The 24,117-nt window shown below is 40.0% G+C and overlaps 1 protein-coding gene across 3 annotated transcripts in view; it reads left to right on the forward strand.

Annotated features, from left to right (window-relative positions):
* Positions 1 to 24,117, forward strand: part of Capr (Caprin) — a 220,663-nt gene that overhangs the window by 181,714 nt on the left and 14,832 nt on the right. The gene's annotated exons all lie outside the window — the stretch shown is intronic.

The raw sequence follows: 24,117 nt of genomic DNA on the forward strand, positions 1-24,117 counted from the left end.
CCTAAGGTATTTATAGCTAGAGAACTTAAATTATGATAGCGGTTGATATGCTTTATTGTTCCGTTTAAGTGATATTCTAAATAATAATGGTTTGCAGAAACAGTAAGAATCCAGGGATGTAGACCCTCTCAAGCCAAGTAATATTGAATTAGAGGGTGCTACCGGTGCCTTTAATACTGTTCAGGTGCAAAAGGTGAGTACATTTCTTATTTTATATCATGAAGAGCTTTGAACACAATATTGTCATAGTTTGGTATTTCCCTATTAATACCATATTTCCTCGAGTATTAGGCCCCCCTGGCTTTACGAGACAAAAAAAATGAAAAATAAAGATTGCATACGACGTAATTCGGTAGAGGAGGACAATAATTCCGCTTCAAATGGGGTACAGGTCATACTGCAGCTCTGATGACATCCAAATTTGTGAATAGTTTCTTCTGTCTGACCCATGAAATGAAAACGCATCAAAATCATGCAGTACATCTGTGTTTCATTGGTAAATCCGCCTCCGCCACGTACTGTAGCTCCAGTGGTGTCTCACAAATATGTCCATCCCGCGCATTGTAGGCACACATCAGTCTTGCGATATGCCTGTGTTGCCTTGTTGTAAGCATGTCTGCCAGCATAATGGTTAGCACAATTAGCTGCCATTATCGGGGTCCCCGAGTTCAATTCGCAGTACTGCCAGAGATTTAAGAATGGCAGGATGGTTGATATGCAGTGAAATGGTATTCATTCATTCATTCATTCATTCATTCATTCATTCATTCATTCATTTATTTAGCTTCCATAGGCTGTACAATTACATATTTTGAAATATGCCAACAGTATAGGAGTTGTTGAGTGATTTCCTAATACTAACAGTAATATATGCACAATAATGAAAATTTTGAAACAGGAGGGAAAAAAACAAACAGAAACACCAAATACCTCAATGTTGGAACAGCACATCTTAAATTTTTTAACCCCTTCAGACTTGATTTTTTTCTGACCTGATAAAAATAATTTTGAATGTTAAAATTTATATGTAGTCTTTGTAGAACATGTGTACCAATTTATGGCTCACTTGAATGTCTGGTGTAGAAAATACATGTACGGTATTCTGTACATCTGGACTCAACGGTCACAAGATAGCACTCTATGCTCAAGGATAATCATGTCAATGTAGGTGAAATATATGTAGATACCGGACATCTGGAATACACAGATTTCATTTAAATAAGTGCAAAATGAATAAAAATCAATTACATTTTTATTCTGTAAAACAAATGATCGTTCAAAACATGCCAAATTATTGGAAATCAGACAGTCAAATACTGTCTTTATTATTAGCACACACAATTTTACTGAATATTATTTTTTGCTATAAAGAATGTCACTGCAGCTTTCTAGTGCCTATGAAAGTCGAATAGGCAGTTCCGCCCCGTGTTCAGACATAAGCGTACACAACATTTGCAGCAGAATATATGTGTCCTTTGCTTGCAGTTGGCCTCCTTGCATCACTTTGCTTCTTTTCTCTTATCATGCTCGGCCAGATGGTCGACATTGTCTTGCTGAACCTCTCTGATGGGTCTCCTTTCAACTTTCTGCGTTTTGGTTGGCGGAAGGGATAATGTGGGGCTAGAACTTGGCCTTCCTCTCTTTGCTCCCTGTGAAGTGGTTTTCCAACTTTCATCAAAGCTCTCCAGCCCGAATTCGAAACTCTAGCAATTCCATCACCCGCTTTCTTGGGATTCCAGCTTTCAAACAATCTTTTCTGTACTCTTGCCAGCTGTTCACAACTGCAAAGTCAACCGCATAGAACATCATTCTCAGGGTCCACTTTCTAGATCTTATGAAAATACTGTAAATGCTGACGAGTTGGTCGAACAAATCGACCCCACCCATGCCATGGTTGTACCTCCTTACAATTTCTGGCCTTGGTATCTGGATATATTTGGAGTTTCCTTTGTCCCACCTTTGTACTGTGTCCTGTGTTCCAATACCAACAAAATTAGATGCCAGTACAACACCTTTGTTGCTGAACCATTTTACAACCACATCTCCATCACCACTGCACACTTCTTCACTGAATCCCCTTTCCTTTTTCTTTCCTTCTGTATCACCACTCACTGGAGGTTTTCTTAACCTGTTGATCCTCATTGTTTCTGCAGCAAATATCTTTCTCGCTTTGAGTGCCTGTAACAAACTGTACGAAGAAAAATATTTATCATAATATAGTTCATGTCCAGGCACAGATGCCCTTTTGCAGAGGTGTGCTGGCCCCAGACCATATAGTTTTTGGGATCCAAGATTTATTTCTGTTGTGCTGCTCTGGTACAACAGAAAGTAGTACGCAATTCCAGATTTTCCGCAGAGTGCAAATAATTTGATGCCCCAAAGATTGGTCTTACCCTTTACATACAGTTTCACATTGAGATGTCCATGCAAGGAAATCATCTGCTCATCAGTGCATATTTCTCTTCCCATATTCAGCTGCAAGCACCTTTGTCTAATACACTTTCCAGAATGTGCCTGAATTATCACTTTGTCTAACACACTTTCCAGAATGTGTCTGAATTATCAGGCTTCTTCAAAGTGTCTACAATATGCAAGTTATAGTGAAGATGAAAGAATCTATCTCTTACCATGTTATCCTTGAAGAGATCTATTCCTATAACACTGTCCCAGTACATTCTAATTCTAGGAAATTTGAGGGCTCCTTTTACTATGTGCAGTTCAACAATAAATTCATCACACGACACATTGACAGGAGATTCAAATTCAGCATCAAAGGCAATAATAGATTTACATCGCCATTGGATATTTGAACGTTCAATCAGCAAAAATTCCACCTCTGAGTGTTATCTATCATCTGATTGATCACTCCCATCAACATTTAAATCCTCCTCAGTAGTACCCTGGGTGTCTGCACCTGCAGATAAATGGAAAATATTAATAATTGCAAAGAAGAATATCTAATTAAAATGTAACACATTAGTATTTAGGCCTACATTCATAAAGAGTATATTTTGTAGTGCCATCAAACATAGCAATTTCTCTGAAGAATTTTATTATTTTATTACTTACCTATTCATTGGCTTTTCTGGAGGGATTCATCCTCTGCAATTATCTCTTCTTCATCACTGCAGTCAAGGTTTTCTATATCTCATGTATCACCTTCTTCAAGCAAACTTAGGATCAGGTCAGCATTAGTGGGATAAATCACGCTTAATAAACCTAGAATTAATAGCCACAGTTTTACAAATGGGCAGGAAAAGGATTCTCCATTGAACTAATGACAGATCAAAACATGTCAAATTGTTGGAAAGCAGAAAATTAATCAGTTACTATCCTTATACCGAACTTCCTTGTACATTAGCTTTCACAACACTTGAGTCCTATTGTACAGTATCCTGTCCATGAATTTTCTGCCAAGTGCAGTGTTAAGAGTTCTTTAGCATACACATCATAAAGGTGCAAAAAAGGTAGTATAACCTTTATTACTCATATTTCAACAAAAAGTGGAACTTAGAAAGGCAAAATCGCCTCAAATAAAATATTTGCTTTACATACCATGCTTCATCCCATGCTTATCAGCCATGTTGTTTGTTTTGATCAATAATGTAGAAATAATGCACTAGAGTGTACTGTAGTCACTGAAATTGTACAGAGGAGTCAGAGGTTCATACTCAAGAGCAAGAAATAAATGATGTACTAGTGAATTAAGAGTAAACATTAAACAAACCTGATGTACAGAATACTGTACAACTGGAACGAAAGGGTTAAATAGTAAATAATATTAATAACCAATATTCACAAGACAGAATAAAAATCTATGTTGTGGTGTTAATTATATGTACATAATCAATGTGACATTAACATATTTTAAGATATTAAAAACATTCACAAGTTAATAAGTAATAGCATCATTACCAGCACTTCATCCTGTATTCTTCTGTACAATAGAAGCAGCTACTCGGCAGGAGATTTTTTAAAGCTGTGGTAATTAACTGACGGGACTAATATCCTTAATCTTATTTGGAAGCTTATTATACAATCTGATTCCAATAGTCTACATATCTCATGGCAATGGTTTTACTCTTGTGCTCGATAAAAATATTTCTTGTTTGCCTCTGGTAACTGTGACTGTCAAAATTCTTTCTGAAGTGATCAATATTTTTTTTCACGTGTAGAATGCATTGCATGATGTATATGCTTGGTAGTGGGAGTATCCTTAGTCTCCTAAATAATGGTCTTCAATGATCTAACCTGTTACGTCTCGATATAATTCTGATAGTTCGTTTCTGTATTCGAAAAATAACATCAAGATTTGATTTGTAGCAGTGCCAGAGTCCAATTAGCATATGTGATGACTGAATGGAAATATCCAAAATATGCTATTCTAACATATTCTTCGCTACAACTGTTAAACAAAATCCTTAAGGCAAAACAAACAGAACTCAGAGACTTCCCTATTTTTTTTAATATGACAATCCCATCTTAATTTTTCATGTATATGGACACCTAAAAATTTTGTAGTCAGCGTATTTTAAATTGCTTTTGTATTTAATATAAGGTTGTGTTTTTTTCCAGTTTTCTCATGGTAGGTAGATGCCTTGAATTCCATGCATTGGGTCTTTTTTTAAGTTCAGTGTTAATTTGTTTTTCTTGAACTATGATTCTAACCTAGACATGACTGTACTTGCTGCAGTTTCTATAGACATAGGGTCTGGATTATTAATAATTATGTTTGTATCATTAGCATACAGAACTGCAGTTTCTACTTGATTGTTGAGAGGAAGATCATTCACATAGATCAAGGAAAGAACAGGCCCCGAAATACTACCCTGCGGAATACCTCTGTTTTTTACCCGAGTGTGATCTGTCTCATTATGCCCTTTACCGTTACAATGTGTAATTTCAACATACTGGGATCATTTATCCAGGTATGATCTAAACCAGTCGTTAACAATTCCTCTAACTCCAGTCTGATATAATTTGTGCAACAATATTTCATGATCAACAGTATCAAACGCCTTTGAAAGGTCAGTCCTATCACAGTTTCATCATTATCAAGAGCATTTACGACCAACTGTGTTAAATGTGATGCAGCAGACAAAGTACTTCTGCCAGCTCTGAACCAGTGTTGTGCCTTATTTAACAAGTTATATTTCATTAAAAATTTAGTAAGCTGATCTTTCATAGCACATTCAAATATTTTTTAAATAACAGTAAGTATTGATATTGGTCTGTAACTATGTAAATCGTGTAAGTTTCCACTTTTAAAGACTGGGATAACTTTAGGTATTTTTAGGAAACTGTCCGCTAGAAAATGATTCATTGATGAGATAAGTTAAAGGCTGTACCAGATAAGGAGCACATTTTTTAGTGAGTTTTGTGGGAATTTCATCTACACCTGTGGAAGTTTTATTCTTCAAAGACTGTATTATGTTAAAGAACTTCCAATTCTGTTACTGGAGTTAATTGCATAGAGTTTTGCACAAAGGTTGGGAGTTCTGGTAATACATCTGATTTATTTGCATTTTCAAGTGTGTTTGGTAGGGATAAAGAGAAATCATTTATATAGGTAGCCAAATGATGAGGGTGCTGCTATTCCTACCGAAAATGTTATGAAGGACTTGATCTAATTTTCCTAAGAAAATCTCCACATCAGCATCTGGTGAACGGTACACAGTTAACAGAATTACCCTTTTACCATACGGAAGCTTAAATTCCACTGAAGTTCAGATTCTAATTGAGAATTATGCATTTCAAGATCCTTCCTTTCTTTACATTCAATTCCTGACTTAGCAAAAATACAAACTCCCCCATGCTCTTTATTAACCCGACTGTAATAACTTGCGAGACAGTAACCTTCATTATTAATGAGTTCAGGTTTATTATTATTACACCAGAGTTCATCCAAACAGGTAACCATAACATTGTGTACTGAATTTAGAAATAACTTTTAATTCTAAAATTCAGTTTTTAAGACATTGAATGTTCTTATGAAATATTTTGAACTGTTTATTCACACCCTCCAAGTCATTACCGGTATTCAATTCTGGACTCACATTCTGGATTGAAATGTTATTGGGTCCAGAATCCAACACATTTTTCCTGGAGTAGGTAGTTCTAGGACAGTCTTATCCTGTTCTTTACTTGTAATGATGTTACTTATTAACTTGCCAACATATTGCTTCCCCAGTCTATTGAAGTGCATGCCATGCCTCATATGAGAAGTTCGGTTTAATTTACTAATGTCTAACAGCGTAACATTTTTGAAATGACTACATATTTGCCTGAATTTCTCATTTGTGACCTTGACATCTTTATTCACAATTGACCAGTCAGTTAAATCACGTCTATGGGGCACATTTGTCACTACAGTAGAACCTCGATGGTACGTTCCCGGAAACTATGTTTTCCCATATTATTCGTTCAAATTACGTGGTCCGCGAGCATCCTAATTAAATCACGTTGAAAACATCCCGCATTATCCGTTCCTCGAAGAAATGATTTCCCAGATCAACCGTCCAGAAATTTCAATCCCATCAGCGCTAAATCCTTGACATGCATTTTTCAAGAAACTGTATCTCACGAAAGGACGGTTACGGCATACTTAAGGATCATGATGTTAACGTCCCGTCATTGCGGTAATTTGAGGAAGTAGCCTACTGTACTGGAAAAGCGATTGGTGGTGAACTTACATAAGGGACCATCTTAGCATCGTATTCAGATGGTATTGTTTAGAGAATCCTTAGAAATTATAAAGCAAAGTGTATCTACAACAATTGGAAGGAGACAGAGCGCATTTCAGCAGCTCTACTAGAAGACTGAACAAGTTTCTTCAAATATTGGTACTTGCAAAACATCTACATTATGTCTAGGTTTAGATGTTTATTTTTTTAATTTTTTCGAGTGTATCGCCGAACAGATTTTCGGCACTGCCCTCAGGGCACTGTATAGTCACTGGGCTTTCAGGAAGAAATCAAAACTGCTCCTTAAGCAACACAAATTTAGTAGTACAATATTATCGTATACGATTGTTATCGAGACCAGAACAGGTATTTCACCTTACATATTTAAAGCCAAGGGAGGGTTTGGGATTGCCTATTGCTGTTTTGGTCCTACTATTAGTGGGTATTTCACATGTTTGTGTTAAAATGTTACAAAAACGCAGTCTTTTTTTGCACACGTTGCATTGAAAAACTTTGCATCATTTCGCACTTGTACCAACTTGTACAGCTATCGCGCTTTCCATCTGAGCTCAAGGTAGTGAATAACAGTAATTTTGGAAGTTTATATTTTTATTGATTGATTGATTGTGATTGGTGTCTGGCAGAATTGAATATAGTGCATTCCAGAACTTGAGAATCGATACTTATGTTCGAAACCATATTCTCAAGTTCCTCATAACCTTTAAAAGTCGATGTAGGCCTGATTTACGCGGTACAAGATTTCCATAAACTGACTACGAACAGTATACCAGTGCCCGAATTACAATGAAAGATTTAAAAAAATTAAAGGGTTTCGCCATCATATTCGCGCTTTTGTATCTAATGTGCTTTATTTTATTAGATTACAGAATTATAAACTACATACTTGTGGTCGATTGTTGTTTGGCTTGGCCTTAACGGCTATTAGATTTTTCGAAGTTTGGCTGATCAAAGTTGCTGAACTGAAAGAAGTTTTCAGAGGAAACTGACGAAGTTTCCCTGGTAAAACTGAATGTAAAGTTTCGAGATTTTTTTTAGTCTCGTACCGGTAATTAATGTTCGAAGGCTGCCTCTCACCCAGCGGCCCCAGGTTCGATTCCCGCCCAGGTCAGGCATTTTTACCTGTATATGAGGGCTGGTTCCAGGTTCAGTCATTCTACGATTACTTTTAATTGAAGTGGTATTTAATGGAGAGATGGCGGCCCCGGTCTAGAGAGCCAGGAATAACGGCCGAAATGATTAGTCACTCTGACCATGCGTCACCTCTTCATCTGCAGGCATTTGGACCGAGCAGCAGTTGCTTGGTAGGCGGAAGGCCCATATGGGCTGTGGTTTGGTTTGGGGGTGTTTGTAAGATTATAAGTATACATATTTCATTTTTGTGATGTTTAGCCAAATTGTTGATGGATCATTCATACCTGGATTCTCCGCTTTCCCGCGTTGTACCTTTCTTTTTTTTTTCCCCTCCGTGTTTCCTCCAAAAACGGAGAATCGAGGTTCCACTGTATCACATTTGTATGGGTCAGCTTACCTAAGATTCCTTTTCAGAGTACTTGCAGCCTGATGGCCTTCATTTCTCGCTACGTCGTTGGTTCCGCCGACAATAACTATGGCGCCATTGGACGAGAGTTTATCAGCATTCCTCGAGGGGTTTTACTACTTCTGAAAAGGGGGCACCTGGTTGAATAACACCTGTCACTTCACTGTCGACCTGCAGTTCTGCTGGATTTGCTGAAAGGCCTCAACTGTGACTATCACCAAACATTTTCACTCTCTTCTCCTTCCTTACTTTCTTGATCACGTTATCGGCATGAATTTGACGGGGTGGGGGTTCCGTTGGAGAACTGTCATCTTGGGAGAAAGAAGTGCTTCCTTGCTCTTCGCAAACGTCGTGTAAAACGTGAATCTGTTCGTTACTGCAGGATGATTTCCAGATGAATTAGGCCTAGTTAATGACACTTTCCCTTGCCGCAACATAACCTCACTCCACAGCACGCCAACACCAACACCATTGCATTTTCTTAGTTTTTCCACCTCTTCAATCAGATTTGTCTTTTCAGGCTGTAATTTTTTAATTACAAGGTTTGCTTCTACCAAATCCTTATGTAGCACTTCTATTATTTTGTGTAGTGATTCAACAGTTTCATGGACAGGTGAAGGCATCATTTTAGGCCTACACACACTCGCTTTCATAGATATTCACAATTAAGTATTTAATTTATTTTCCACCTAGTCGATACAATGATTGCTTAAGGCAATTTTTAATGGTCAAAAGTGGTACATGTTCCGTCCTCTAAAGCATTACTTTGTCAATTTTATATATTTTTCATCTAAACAGTGTTATGTGGCTGAAGATGTTGATAATATACGAAACATGTACCACTTTTGACCATTAAAAATTGCCTTAAGCAATCATTGTATCGACTAGGTGGAAAATAAATTAAATACTTAATTGTGAATCTATTGAAGTGCGATACGGACCATGAAGCTAATTTTATGTAATTCATAGATATTATCGGTACAAATGTCTTTTTCTGGAGAGGAGGAGTGATTACTTTCACTACTGAGAATACCTTGTCAGCCCTGTGGTGTAGGTGTAGCGCGCCTGCCTCTTATCTGTAGGCCCTGGGTTCGATTCCCGGCCAGGTCAGCGATTTTCACGTGGACCTGAGGACTGGTTCGAGGTCCACTCAACCTACATGATTAGAATTCAGTAGCTATCTGACGGTGAGATAGCGGCCCCGGTCTAGAAAGCCGAGAATAACAGCCGAGAGGATTCGTCGTGCCCTAACAAAATCTGGGAACACTCATTAGAAGCTTGTACTGTACGTGCAGCTCACCTCCGTTGAGGGCACGGGTAAAAAGAGCTGTACCATCTCGGGATGAGGACACGAGTTTACTTTAGTTAAGAAATATTCACGGTGGTTGCTGTTAATATACTGTAGCAGGCGAGATCATTAACAAAGTGATCATTACCCAAGTTTACAGATTTCCTTTCTAATAGCTCACTTCAATTCACAGCAGTTTGTGTTTACTTCCGGTGACTGTACAGTTGAAATCTTGCGTAGAACATACACCCACACATCGCGCAGCTTAGGGATGGGGGAGATCTTGGCTGGGTTTGGCGAAGTTTGCTTTCCTGTTACTTAATATCATATCTGCAGCGTTCTTGTTCAGAGTGTTGAGCTGAGGCACAGACACTTTGCTGCCGAAGTAAACGGTCCTTGGCAAGTATTTCCCAGATTTGTGGGTTTATTTCTGCTATCTTTAAGGTTTGTTTTAGGTGATCTTTTGAAACGTCTCAGTGGGGCACCCCATGGTCTTGAACCGGAACCAAGTTCACCATACAGGATCTTGCGCGGTAGTCTGGTGTCATTCATACGGCCCATGCTCTCGAGATTTTCAACATTAGAGACGTAGTTTTCCCACTTGATGTTCATGATGGAGCGTAGTAGTTTTTGCTGGTGAAAGCGCTCCAGCTTTTTGATGCCGCAGCGGTATAAGGGTCCACATTTCCCATCCATAGAGTGTACAACCTGATACACTATTAGTTTTGTACGAATTATAAGGTTTTTATTCCTGAAGACTCTGTGTGATAGTCGCCCAAAGCCACATGGGCAGCACGAAGCCTGTTTTTCACATCCTGTTCGGAAGTACAGCTCTTTGCCTAGATACTCCCAGGGTAAGTTAAATGGTCAGTTTGTTCTAGTTTGGTGTTTGAGATGGTAATGTTAAATTCTGGGATGTTAATCCCTGGTGCAGGCTTAGCATGTGGGTTTTTTTCGTTGATGGTGAAGCCAGAAAGGTCATATCTTAGGAGTTGTTGTTTTGATGGAGAATCTGTCCAGTCATACCATCATGAAGTGTTTGCACATGTTCCCAGTTTGAAAGGACGAGGGTGAAGAGCCTCGTTTTTAGGGTAAGCCTCCACGATGAATTAGTTCCAGAGGGATGTTGTTTGGTCCAGATGCTTTCCTAGGTTTCGGCCTATCAAGTGCCACACACAATTCCTGATAAGTTCATGGCATTGCCATCCATGGTTGAGGGGGAATTTGTGGGACATCTTGTAGAAACTCACCGGCTGCAGTGGAGCTTTGGTTTAAAATAGTGGAGAAGGGTTCCTTGCAGCGCTCCAGGATGTCTCTACCATTGGTAAGGGTTTCACTTTACAAAGGAAAAAATTAAATTTATCCTACTTCAATACAAAACGTGAAAACCGTCAATACGGAATGATTCTAATATCTTTTAATCGGAAAGGGTGTTAGCACCATTCTGTGTTTTCAGAGTTCCAATTGAAGAGCGACATGGACCATAGATCTCTTTTGTTTCCCGCGTAGAAGTTGCGCAGGTCTCTTGCATCAGATAGTCTTTGGAGTTCTGGAGCCTTCTCCTGCCACCAGTTGTTCTTCATTTCTCTTATTTGAGTCCAACACTTGATGATGGATATTGAAGACTGGATAGTTGGGCTTCCCGTTTGGCACTGATAAGGTTCAGAATTTCATTGTTATCCTCGAACCAGTCTTGCCTCTTTCTCTTCTCGTAGCCGATGATTTCCTCAGCTGACTCGATGATATTCCTTTGGAGTGTTGACCATTTTTGTTCCATGTCATTTGTGCATACTGGATTGCTTGCCAATCGGTTCATGATCGCATTTTGGAAGTCTGACAATGTTAATTTATCTGAGAATTTGAAAGTGGCAGACTTGCATCGGGGCTTGCTTGGGTGATGCACAGTTGGTTTCCGATGGAAGGATATTCTGAGTTGACAGATCAGACGTTTGTGATCTGTCCAACAATCATCAATACTTCCCGCAGTCTTGGTGATGAGAACATCTTTCTTTTCACACTGTCGGGTGGTGACTTAGTCGAGAATGTGCCAGTGCTTAGATTGTAGGTGCATCCATGTTATCTTGTAATGGTTAGGTGGGCGAAACTGAGTGTTAGTGATGAACAGCTTGTGTTCTGCACACAGGCCAACAAGTAGCAGACCGTAAAAAATATATATATATACACACACACACACACACAAACTCCACATCAAAAAGGTTAATGTGGGGGGTCTTTCAGTCTCTTATAGACGAATGTCCAGCTCTTCCAGCCAAGAGAGTGCCTCAGGAGTCACTCGATGAATGTCCTCGATGGAACCAGCAAAAGCTTGCAGAGGGCAGTCCTTCAGAATGTGCAGGATGGTTTGCACTTCAGCACCACAGTCACAAGCTGGAGAGTCTTTCTAGCCCCACTGATGCAGAGCAGAAGCACTTCTTCAGACTCGCAGCGTATCCTATTGAGTGGTGATGGAGTTCAGCTGGTGGTAGGAATAGTTCTTAGTTTCTTCATTGGCTTTCAGGATGGGGGAATATGCAGAGATGAGTGTGAAGAACTTATCCCTGGAAAGTGGTATACAGAGTGACATGAGCCTTTCACTGAATGCAATGGGTGTGAGCTGATGATCATTTAACAGTTTCGTCTTGACTGCGAATCCAACCTCATGTATAAGATTCTCTCCATTCTCCTTACCTTTCCAAAAGATGGTATAGCCAGATTCAGACTGAAGATCTTCCCTTCATCTGATAGTCTAGTTTCGCTCAGTGCAGCAACGTCTTTGTTCAGTCTAGCAGGCTCATGGGTGATGAGAGCAGTTCTTCTCTCTGGTCTGTCGTTTTCGTTATCAAGCAATGGTCTGACATTCAAAGATCCAGTTATAATTTGATGTTCACTTGCCTTATTTCGACCGCATGTGGGGTTAGCCGCTGGACGCAGGACTGAATTCTTGAGTAGCCACTGGGTCTCATGCAGACAACCATCACTCATCTGCCGCCAATGTTCACGTCTGGACTAGAGGCTCCCAGTTTACCCAAAACCTGCCTCCGCCATCCTTGCCCCATCGCCGTTGGGCTTGATTGAAGTTGAGAAAGTAGCAGGAAAAGTGCCACCGGTGCAGATTTGTTTAAGGAGGATCCCGACTTGCCAGGAAGTGACCCTCACACTGTGGTCTCAAAGCCATATCCTGCGGCACATGTGAGATAAGACGTGCGGTGTTAGGCACAGAGATTGCAACAGACAGCCACAGACTTCAGTTATGAATGAGTAGCGCCTTCACACAGCCAGTCCGTTTGGCATGACCTCCTCCGCTTGTTTGCCGTTGGGTCTTCAAGTGATGGATTCCAGTGTCATTTCCTCCACTGAAGGGAGCATCACTCCACCTAAGGGAGTTAATCCGCCCGAAGCCGTTGTTGGCTCCTTTAGGGAGTCAGGTTATTTACCGCCGCCTAACATTCGGCGTTAGCAGTTTTACAGTTCGGTGTCTGGCCAGCCAATCATCCTTTCTTATTCCGGACTTGGGACCGGACAATAGCGGAGTTAACAAATAATAATAATAATAATAATAATATTGATTTTACATCTCACTAACTACTTTTACAATTTTCGGAGACGCCAAACAAAACCTCCTATGCATTAATTAAAAAATGGTGACAATGACTGTACGAAATTAAACATTATGATAATAACACATTACCTCCACAAATGCATCACGCTGTCCTGTTATTTACCTCTTTGTCGTGGAACTGCTGGCACTATCCATGTACTTGATAGCATACCTTACCTAAACAGTGCGGTCTTTCTTATCTCTGTTACAACTGTTTAGGTAAATCCTGATGTGATAAATGTAGAGAACAAGCATGAAATATACTTAAAGGTCTGGCTTTCAGCGGCCACAGTTATCCTCAGAATACTTCCAGTCACTATGTATTACCATATTTTCTCGCATAATTTACGCATCCCAATATTATTTGGTCCAAAGTGAAGAAAAGGAAATGTTCATGTATTTGACGCACCCAGTTCTTCTAACATGCATCACGCAGCTCTGGATGTGTTTGGAAATAAAGATGTCAGCTACTCAAGTAGCAGCCTTCCTATTGCAAAACTGGGTATTCCAAATACTGGGCAACGTGCTGCTATCAACCGGTAGGAAATACCACTGCACTAGCTCAGTGAGAGTATCAGCACAGAAGTGACTGGTGACTCTGTCTTCCAGTCTGGTACAACATAACTTCACGAATATTTCGGGTTCGGGGCATGCGTTTTCTGTGATCTCAGAATAATTTGTTAGTCCACAGTAAGCTAGTATTCGAGTAATACTGCATCATATAAACTCGCGGTGATCAGTTACGCCGACACATACCGGGAATGGAGCAGCGGACTGCAAGTATAAAGTGTCCGAATGCAACAAGCGCTACCGCGGTGACAGAGAAGTGCACTTAAAGCGGCCAACAAATCTCGCAAAGCATTTTGCGGACCAAAACGCGGCAAGTTTCCGCAAGTAGAGGAGGATTTACTTAAATACTGTCGAAACTATTTAAGACGTCCTTAACGTCCATCTCTAGCGCGTTTGCCTGGTTATTACTTCATTATTCCAAAGTCCCAATCCATGTTCTATTAAATACTTGTTAAAGAAACCTGGATAGCACATTTACGTCACTGTTTAGTACCAATATAGTTGGTCCATTATTCGACATACGTTCGTACCAGGAGCGTTGCATATCGCAGCCTTAATGCATTGGAATGCTGCCTCTTCCTTGCTGCTCCATTGGAACGAGCGGTTGTTATGGAGTAGATCGGTGAGTGGTATTGCCTTCTCTTCAAAGTGTGGCACGAAGCTGCTATACCATCCACACAAGCCAAGGAACTAACGTACTTGTCGCTTGATCCGCGGGCGTTCAGCTTCTTCGATAGCTCGATTGTTCTCTGGTTGCCTTTCTAAGCCTTCAGATGTTAGGACGGCCAAGAAATTCTCTGCGGGACTGGGCGAAGTGGCACTTCTCGAGTTTTCAAGTCAGTCCATGAATCTTCAGTCGCCGGGCTGAGTGGCTCAGACGGTTAAGGGGCTGGCCTTCTGACCCCAACTTGGCAGGTTCGATCCTGGCTCAGTCCGGTGGTATTTGAAGGTGCTCAAATACGTCAGCCTCGTGTCGGTAGATTTACTGGCACGTAAAAGAACTCCTGCAGGACTAAATTCCGGCACCTCGGCGTCTCCGAAAACCGTAAAAGAGTCGTTAGTGGGACGTAAAACAAATAACATTATTGAATCTTCAGTCATTCCAGTACTTCCCTCAGATGTACAAGGTGTTCTTGAAAATTCTTGCTGTGAATTAAAATAAGAAATGTAAGTTTTGAAAGATATATGATGGTTCAACCTTATCTCTTAATGATCATGCTAACCAAGCAAAACGAAAAGCCTTCCATTAACTCACTTCAGTGCAGAACATTATGAAATTCTTATCTCTTAATGATTATGCTAACCAAGCAAAACGAAAAGCCTTCCATTAAGCCACTTCAGTACGGAACACTATGAAATTCTTATCTCTTAGTGAATTAATGTCATCGAGATACACTTTGCAAAAATCTCCAACATATCCTGATAAAACCTTATCCATCAATCGCATGAAGGTGGCAGGAGCGTTCTTCAATCCAAAAGGCATTACTGCAAACTGGTACAATCCTCTCGGTGTCATGAAGGCGGTCAGTGGTCTAGAACTTTCCTCGACCTCCACTTGCCAGTATCCAGAGTTGAGATCCAGCGTGCTGAAAACCCTAGACCCACTTGTTTCAGCAAGTCTTTTAGGTCACTAACAGTGTTCTCGTTCTACCTAAAGTAAATTTAAATAAGGAATTGAACACCATTCCATTGCTAAATACAATGGATACAATAATTCCTTCATAGAGCGAATCATTAATAAACACACATACCTTTTAAATTCAACGTTTACTAAATAGAAGAGTGACTTATGGCTTTTCTCAGAAATAATAATTTGGCTGATCAAAATTTGTTCCCAGTTTTAATTAAAGGTACTTCACCAAAGCAATTACCGTCACTCCCTCATCCTTCAGCTCTGTCTTAAGTTACTCCCCTTCCCCCTTTTCACTTCCCTTCCCACGCCACCCTGCTCAACCCGTTTCCTCCCTCCACCTCCCCTTCCTCTTCTTTCCCTGTTCAACACACACTCACACTAGTTGCACCTTACCAGCCAAGCTGCACACACTGCCGCGCAAGGTGAGTATTTCTCACTTCGTTTTTCTACCCTCTTCTTTTTCTTCGAACTTTGCGTTAATTCTGACTGTATTTTTTCTCATCAGGTTCCATTTGTTTCCATTATGGACTGAGAATTCCATCCACTCAATCCACAGTATGCAGAGCTTTCTTGCAATTCCATAAGACTTTCAAGGATTTGTTTATATCCGGTCTGCAAGCTACATTACCACTAGGACTTCAAGCAAGTTATCTATTACCTTCTGCGCCAACGTCGTAAAAATAAAATGTCACTCACCTATTGCAAAGTACAATCGAGCTACAGAACTTACTAGAAACATCTGGATATTGTACTCAGACTGTTAACAAAATTCTGTACTTTTATCATGATGCAATATTTTAATGTTTGTGTGATATTTCAAGCACAGTCGTAAAATTGATGCAAAGTACAATTGAACTACAATTCACAGAACTCACTGACAACATTTGTACATTTGAACTCAGGCATTTTAATGAAAATGTATACTTTTAACATGATGAATCTGTGTCACAAAATATTTTAATATTCATGTAACATTTCATGAATCTAACCACGTATCATAACGAATGTTATTGCACTGTACATATAGCTCATATTAGTAGTTTTATTACTTTATAGGAAGGTATTGTTTTAGGACATTCGACAAAAAAAGTTGTTTTTTTTTTGCTAGGGGCTTTACGTCGCACCGATACAGATAGGTCTTATGGGGACGATGGGATAGGAAAGGCCTAGGAGTTGGAAGGAAGCGGCCGTGGCCTTAATTAAGGTACAGTCCCAACATTTGCCTGGTGTGAAAATGGGAAACCACGGAAAACCATCTTCAGGGCTGCCGATAGTGGGATTCGAACCTACTATCTCCCGGATGCAAGCTTACAGCCACGCGCCTCTACGCGCACTTCCAACTCGCCCAGTTAAAAAAAAAAAGTTGTGTATTTAAGACTGATGATGACCCCAAATAGTAATGTAATGTAAACATATGCATTGCAAATAATATAAAGTATTGAATAGGTGGAATAAACAGTTTGTGAAATTAAATTATATGGCTAACCTTTGTCAAAGAGGAATCCAATATAATGGTCCGTTATTGGACATTATAAATTTTCCAGCTAACTCATTCGTGGTTGCCTGTGTTTCGCCCTCGTGTGCTAGGTTAGGCTCGTCACTTGGGACTTCCCTATGGGAATCAACATCTGCATCAAAAGAGGAATCCGTCGTGAGGTCTGATGCAATGTACTGCGCATGACGTGACAGTGTTCTTCAATTCAGTCACTGCCCTTGGCAAGTTTGAACCACACAATTTATGTAGTAGTGGTGTAATAAGTGAAGTGTAAAGGGATTGTGATTGGTGATATAAGGGCAGATCAGATATAAACAGGACTGATTTTTTTAAATTTATTTCATCAGCCAAAAAAACTCTTATTGAGATCACTTTTCTACATAGTATCCTGCCTTCGATACACATTTTCTCCATCAGGTTGGTAAGTTTTTTTGATGCCGTCCTGATTGAAAGAAGAGGGACATGTGCAGAGCCAGTTGTGCACGAACTCTTCTGCATTTGTATCATTGAAGCGCTGTCCTCCTAGGTCTTGTTTGAGGTGTCCAAACAAATGGTAGTCGCAGGGCGATAAATCTGGACTGTGTAGAGGGCGTTCCGGTGGTGTCCAGTGAATTTCGTCCAGTTTTTTTTCTCGTGTTAAAGGGGCAGTATGCAGCTTTGCATTGTCGTGGAGAAGAATGTTGTTTCGGATCGGTTGCCAGCGTCGCTTGTTGCAATACACAGCTTTTGCTTCATCCAAAAAGGCAACAGTAATAGGCTGCTTTAATTGTCCTTCCTTCGTGAAGAAAATCCACCAGCAAAACGCCTGTGGAGTCCCAGAAAACGGTTGCAAACAGCTTTCTACGTGTGTGTGTGTGTGTGTGTGTGTGTGTTTTTTTATTTTTTTTTATTTCACCGCCACTCCATGCTTGCTTGCTTGCTTGCTTTGACTGTGGGGTGTTATGATGCACTGAGTTTCATCATGTTGCAATGTGGCACAAGAAATCCTCTCCTTCCTCCTTGTAGCGACGCAGGAGTCTCTTCATACGTTATGAATTTCATTATGGTCCGTATTGACAATTGATCGTTATCAAAGGGTAGAGAAGGGTCACAATCTATAAGTTTCGTTTCCGTATTGATTTTAATATTCACAAATATGATATTTTTGAAGCTTCCATATACTACTTCATATACGTGTAGAGAAGGGTCGACCTATTCAATACCATTAACAAACTTCCTGGCATAAAGTTTTTTGTTCCTGGTCGAGGAGACTAGGAACCCACCTGGCAGGCAATTTTCAGAAATGGACTTCATCTTGGATAATGGTTTCAACACTTCCGTAACTTATTCCTACAGCTACAACAATTTACAAAGATTTTATTCGCCGATCTTCACCAATAATGTTACGAATGGCAACAATGTTGTCTGCAGTGATGCTTGTCCATGGTCTACTTTTATGAGGTTCATTTTCCATAGCTTCTCTTCCTGGCACAAATTTTTAATCTCATTCATACACTCGAGTCTGCAAAAGTGTTTCTTCTCCAAACTGTACGCGGAGCAGTCTCAAAATTTCGGAAGATTTGGTGCTCTCTTTTGCAAGAAATACGATAATGATTCATTCCGCAACAAGACGTGTGCACCTCTTGCTCACTCGTGGTGTACTGAAGCAGCCCAGCTCTTCACCGTCATTCGCGCATGCAAACCCCTTCTCCAGACACCCCCACCATTATCCTGGCAAAGCCCCGCCTTACCAACAGCAGCTGTACATTCAAATTCCCATTTATTTGATCCACCTTCGTACAACTTCAAAAGGAAAGTGTATGTTCTAGTTTGCAGCAATGTATTGCTGAATTTAATGTAATTTTTTCAAGTAATGGCAAAATTCTATTCTGCCAAAAATGTGGGAAACTTGTAAGTGTGAAATAGTGATCCACAAGTCTTGCAGCATTTAGCAGGAAATAAACATAAAATAGCTGCTTCAGGTGCTACTCGGGAAAAGTTCTTTTAGGTGAAGCGGGTTCCTCTTTACGTACACTAGTTTCTAAAAGTTCCGAATATTATGCTGATTTGTGCAAAACTTTTCTTTCATATGATATTCCTTTATATAAATTAACCCGCTAGGGGTCGTGTCGTGGTCTTATAGACCGGGCACGTACAGATTTATTCTTTCAAAATAGTTTAAAAGTATAAAGCTTCCTCACCTCCTGTGTCTTTCAGTGAACTCTTCCACTGCATATATTTATGTTCGCTGTGCCCACTTCCATCACCAGTCAGTGGAGAAATTTGTTTTTAAGCGCGGTTGTTTCCACAGTGCGAGACTCCTGGCATTTCCTTATTACCCGGTCCCTTTACACTGTGCGCATTTTTTGACATTCGCCGTGCACTGTCTGTAATTATCTATTTAATCAAAGTGAAGCACTTCAACCAATTTTTTAAGACAGGGTATGTTATTGGCGTTATTTTGTGAGCAAACAATGAAGTGTTGATTGTTTATTGCACCAGCCTCAATTGTTTTTTTCCGCACAACCTGGAGAACACATCGCTGGATTGATGCAAGTGTAATGGAGTAGTATAACTTCGAAACAATTCGCTAACCATGGGTAAACAATGGAAGTATTATTATTACGACTTGTGAGTTGTGGCTATGAAGTTGTTTATATCTATTAGTATTACCGTATAATCTTGAATACCACATGCCACCGAGTAAGACTCGCACCCTTATTTTGATAGAACAAAATTTTAAAAACAAGTGAAGTCAAAATGATTTACAATCTTTACTAACACACATCAAATGATTAGAAAATACAAATAAAAGTAAATAAACATTACCAGAACAATGTCAGACAAGTTCATTCATCATCATCAGTATCAACTTCCCACAAAATGTCGTCATTGCTGCCATCCATAGCATTAGAAATGTTAATTTCCTGAAGCTCTTCCGTATGAGGTCTCCAGGGATACTATTCCATGCCGTCAAAATCCACAAACACAGCAGGTGAAGTTCCGGACGCTGAATGCGACCAGTTGGCATCAGTTTGTGTTGATCAGCCACCATCCATTCTGTATAGAGCTGTTTCAAGGCTGCTTTAAATGGACGGTTCACGCAGCCATCCAACGGCTGTAGCGTAGACCCCATCACGCCCGGAATGACTGCTAGGTCGGTTTTCCCATCCTTGATATGTTTTTTCACAGCGTCTGTTGTGTGGCCGCGGTAACTGTCGAGAACAAGCAAGCTCTTCTGTCCCAATAATGCACCAGGGTGACATTGCCAGACACACTTTACCTAGTCTGCCACAAGTGAACTGTCCATCCAGCTGGAGTTCTGAGATCTGACGATAACACCAGCGGGTAGATTTTTAGAAAGCGTCTTTCGCTTGAGAACAATGTACGGCGGCAGTTTGGTTCCATCAGCGAGAATACACAACATTACCGTACACAGTTATTTTTCATTACCACCTGTTCTAATGGGAACACCTTTTGCACCCTTAACATTCACAGTCCTGCCCACTGGATTTCAAAGTAGACTGGCGTCTGATCTGCACTGCCACTTTGGGAAAGCAAATATGCATTTTCCTTCCGCAGCCGAATTATGTGACGCGGAAACTACTATAACTTCTCATCGTATGCACCAGGAAGACGCTGTGAAATTGAGGTACGCCTTCGTATGCTCAACCCATTTCTTTTATAAAAATTACAATCCTCGGCTTGCCTTAAACCCTTCCTGTGCGATCTCTAATGCCTTTAGCTGACACATTTCAGTTGACACACCCTGTCCCATTTCCCACCTTTCTGTCACATATTTATAAAGTTTGTTTTGTTTTTTTTTTCAATTTTTGGAAACTGTACACTCAGTCCACGAAAAGCTCTACGGTCACCGCTACATGTTAATAGCACATTTTTCTTCTTTTCTCCAATCGCGAATACATGAATCGTCAATATTGTATTTCCTACTGACGGCGCAATTTCCAATCATTTCGGCTTCCCAAACTACTTTCAGTTTCTCACTCGCAGTAAAAGATTGCAAGCGCTTTGTGGAATTCGTGTTGATACTATTGAGAACCTGCGTGAGACTGACGCCAAGCGTGGAAGTAGCGTATACTGAGAGCGGAGAGAGCATTGTTGCCTAGCTGCGCCGGCAGTGATACCTGATTTACATGCATTCAGAAAGATAAATTTCCCAAAATTTTAAATAAGACCAGCACCCGATTTTGGAAGCGATATTTTCGAAAAAAAACAGTGCGGGTGGTATTCGAGATTATACGGTATTTATGTAGTTAAGTCCAGACTTTTTTTTGTATAAATGATGATCGTATTATTTGTGAGGTTATGTCATGAAACATTTGCTGTATGTATATTAATATGAGTCTATGTAATGTAAGAACACGTAATGGATAGTATATAATTTATTATTATATATATATATGATGTATAAATCCACTGCAGTGTTGTGCAACACACTGTAATAGTCCAGAAGAACGCACCTTGCCAATGGAAGTGTGTAGAAAAATCCATTCATTGTAAACAGGCTATTGGAGACTGAAAATTATGAGAAAACATGTCATATTCTTCTAGAAACCTGGCCAGGCAGTGTATATAAAGAGGCAGTCTGGAGGGTTGAGTGTCGCCGTTTAACAAGAGTTATGAGTGCAAGTCGTTAATAGAGTATGTGAATTCGTTACGTCGGAAAGTTGGTTGACATGCAAGTGTTGCTGTCTTCGTAGTAGTAGTAGTAGTAGTAGTGTTTTGTTTTAAGATGGCAGTTTATCAGTGCATGTGTGCAAAATATGTGTATATAATTTGTAAATAAAATAGTATACACAATTGACAGCATTTTTTGTGTGTGTCGTTGTGGTAACAACATTGGCGAGCGTGGCAGGATTGAAGAATAATTTTTGGTAGTGATACAAGTGTGAGTGTATCAGAACAAAATGCAAGTGATGGTAGAAAATATGTCCGTACAACAACTTAAGGACTTACTCGCAAAGAGAAGTCTTCCGACGGTCGGCAATAAAAAATCACTGAAGACGCGGTTACGAGAAGGTCTCATAAAAAAACGGCGAAGATCCCCAAAAGTTTATCGCGCTGGACGAACATCCAAACTCATCATCAGAAGTGGAGGTAAATATGACTACAATGAGCCGATGGCAGAAACAGTGTTTAGATTATGTCTACAGTTAAACAAAGTATGGCTGCCGCATTGCAGAGACGTTATTTATCACTTAGACACTGTCTAAAACCGATGTTCAACCGGTCATGTTTGAACACTGCCGAGATCACTGTCGTGTTAAGACTATTCCGGGAAGAAAGGTTAGTCCGACAGCCTCTCTGTGGATCGCCCGCTGCTAAATTGCAGCAATTTATTTGACATGTACAGGGAGATAGATCTTAAAATAAGGTATCGTTTTTCAAGAGGCTTGTTTCTTGAGACCAACAATACAATTCTTGGCAACCGATATATTTTATTATATACATGGCGTAATTTCCATGGAATTATAGATCACTTCACTACATACATATCAGAATTATGTATCCCGATTTTCAGAGGGCTGTCACGTACATCAACCGGGAGGGATCACATATATTTACTGCCGAGTAAACACACATTATAGTGTAAACTAAAAAGTAGCTTGTAGGCCTATGTGGTTTTTGTATATGTACTCGGCAACTATCAGATAGGAAAAGGCAAATGGTGGTGATTATTGTTTAAAGAGGACTGGGACTGTTTCTTCTACGCCTTCCGCCTCACAGTCACCATTATTCTCCAATGTGTCTGTATGTAGTTCTGTTATAGATCCATTGTATTTCCGCGTTATGTTATCATATAACATGCCTGCAAATGGCCCATCCTCCACTCCACTTACATCTTCACTATCCAGTGTGTAGCGTTGGCGTACCTTTTCACGCAGCAACTTCTTAACATTCACAGGGTTGATTGGCTTCCACCTACTCATGTCGGAAATTTGTGTGTGCACTGTACTATGACACACTGCAACTGTCAAACAGGCATTGCGTGTACAGCTCCAGTGCAGCGCGACCTGTGCGCTGTCAGATGGCGCTGGCGACCGAACACGTACTTTTACATATGAACAAAATAATGTTATCTGCTTTACATCCCACTAACTACTCTTTTACGATTTTCGGAGACGCCGAGGTGCCGGAATCTAGTCCTGCACGAGTTCTTTTACGTGCCACTAAATCTACCAACACGAGGCTGACGTATTTGAGCACCTTCAAATACCACCGGACTGAGCCAGGATCGAACCTGCCAGGTTGGGGTCAGAAGGTCAGCGCCTCAACCGAGTGAGCCACTCGGCCCTGCTTTTACAGATGAATGGCCTTGATAGTTATTGACATAGGTACAACTGTATATTTTAAGCCCACTTTCTGTCGGTTTTAGCTGTTCAAGCCGGGGTACTTACCTCGTCAGGTGTATGAGTACTCTATTCGAGCAGAGTTTGTTTCTCATGTTAGGGGCGGCTGCAAGTGTGTGTTCACCACGTACGGGGTGGCCAGAATAACTGCTATCAGTAGTTCTAAAATGCCTTCGGGAATGGCAACCCCATCATAGTGATAGCCTTAAAAATGAGTGATGGTCTATCAACTCCCCAACCTGGCTGGAGGTGGACTAGAAGAACTGAAAATGATGATGATAGCTAGAAGTTGTGTTCACTGCGCAAAATGGGAAACTGTCACGTATTGGATACCCTCTTACTTTTTTTGACTCCAAAATCCATAAAAGTAGTTAGTGGGATTTAAAAGCAATAACTCTTTTGCGGCTATAACAGCAGGAAAAAACAGGGAGAACAATATGCAAGAGGATATTTCACAGAATTAAGAACTACATATTGGTCATTTGTACATTATTTGATATTTGACCTCAAGATACTTCCATATAAGTAGGAACTTTGTTAGCAATAAAATAGTAAGGAATTGCTCATATAAAATAAAAATCTTTAAACCTTCCTTAAAAAGCTATTATTAATAAATGTAGTCTCTGCGAGTTTTATCATTTTTTTGTATGGATATTTCTCTGCTGATTAGATGATTTCTTTTAATTATTGGTATCGAAGATCCTTCACATTGTTAATGAAATTTAGTTCATAGTCATAGAATACTGAATTGCTCTTGAAGCCCATGAGTATTTACCACACATTGTAAACTGCTTGTACCTTCAAACACTAAATTACTTTGAGAGATAATGAAATATTCAAAACAGATAATCAGCTAAATTCTGATGATTATTGTTCTGCAGGGATAATACCTTATTTAATCTGTTATTAGCAAAATCTTTTTCTTTCATTAACAGCTAACAC

This window comes from Anabrus simplex, chromosome 4 (assembly GCF_040414725.1).
Source record: "Anabrus simplex isolate iqAnaSimp1 chromosome 4, ASM4041472v1, whole genome shotgun sequence".
In the NCBI taxonomy this organism is placed as follows: Eukaryota; Metazoa; Arthropoda; class Insecta; order Orthoptera; family Tettigoniidae; genus Anabrus; species Anabrus simplex.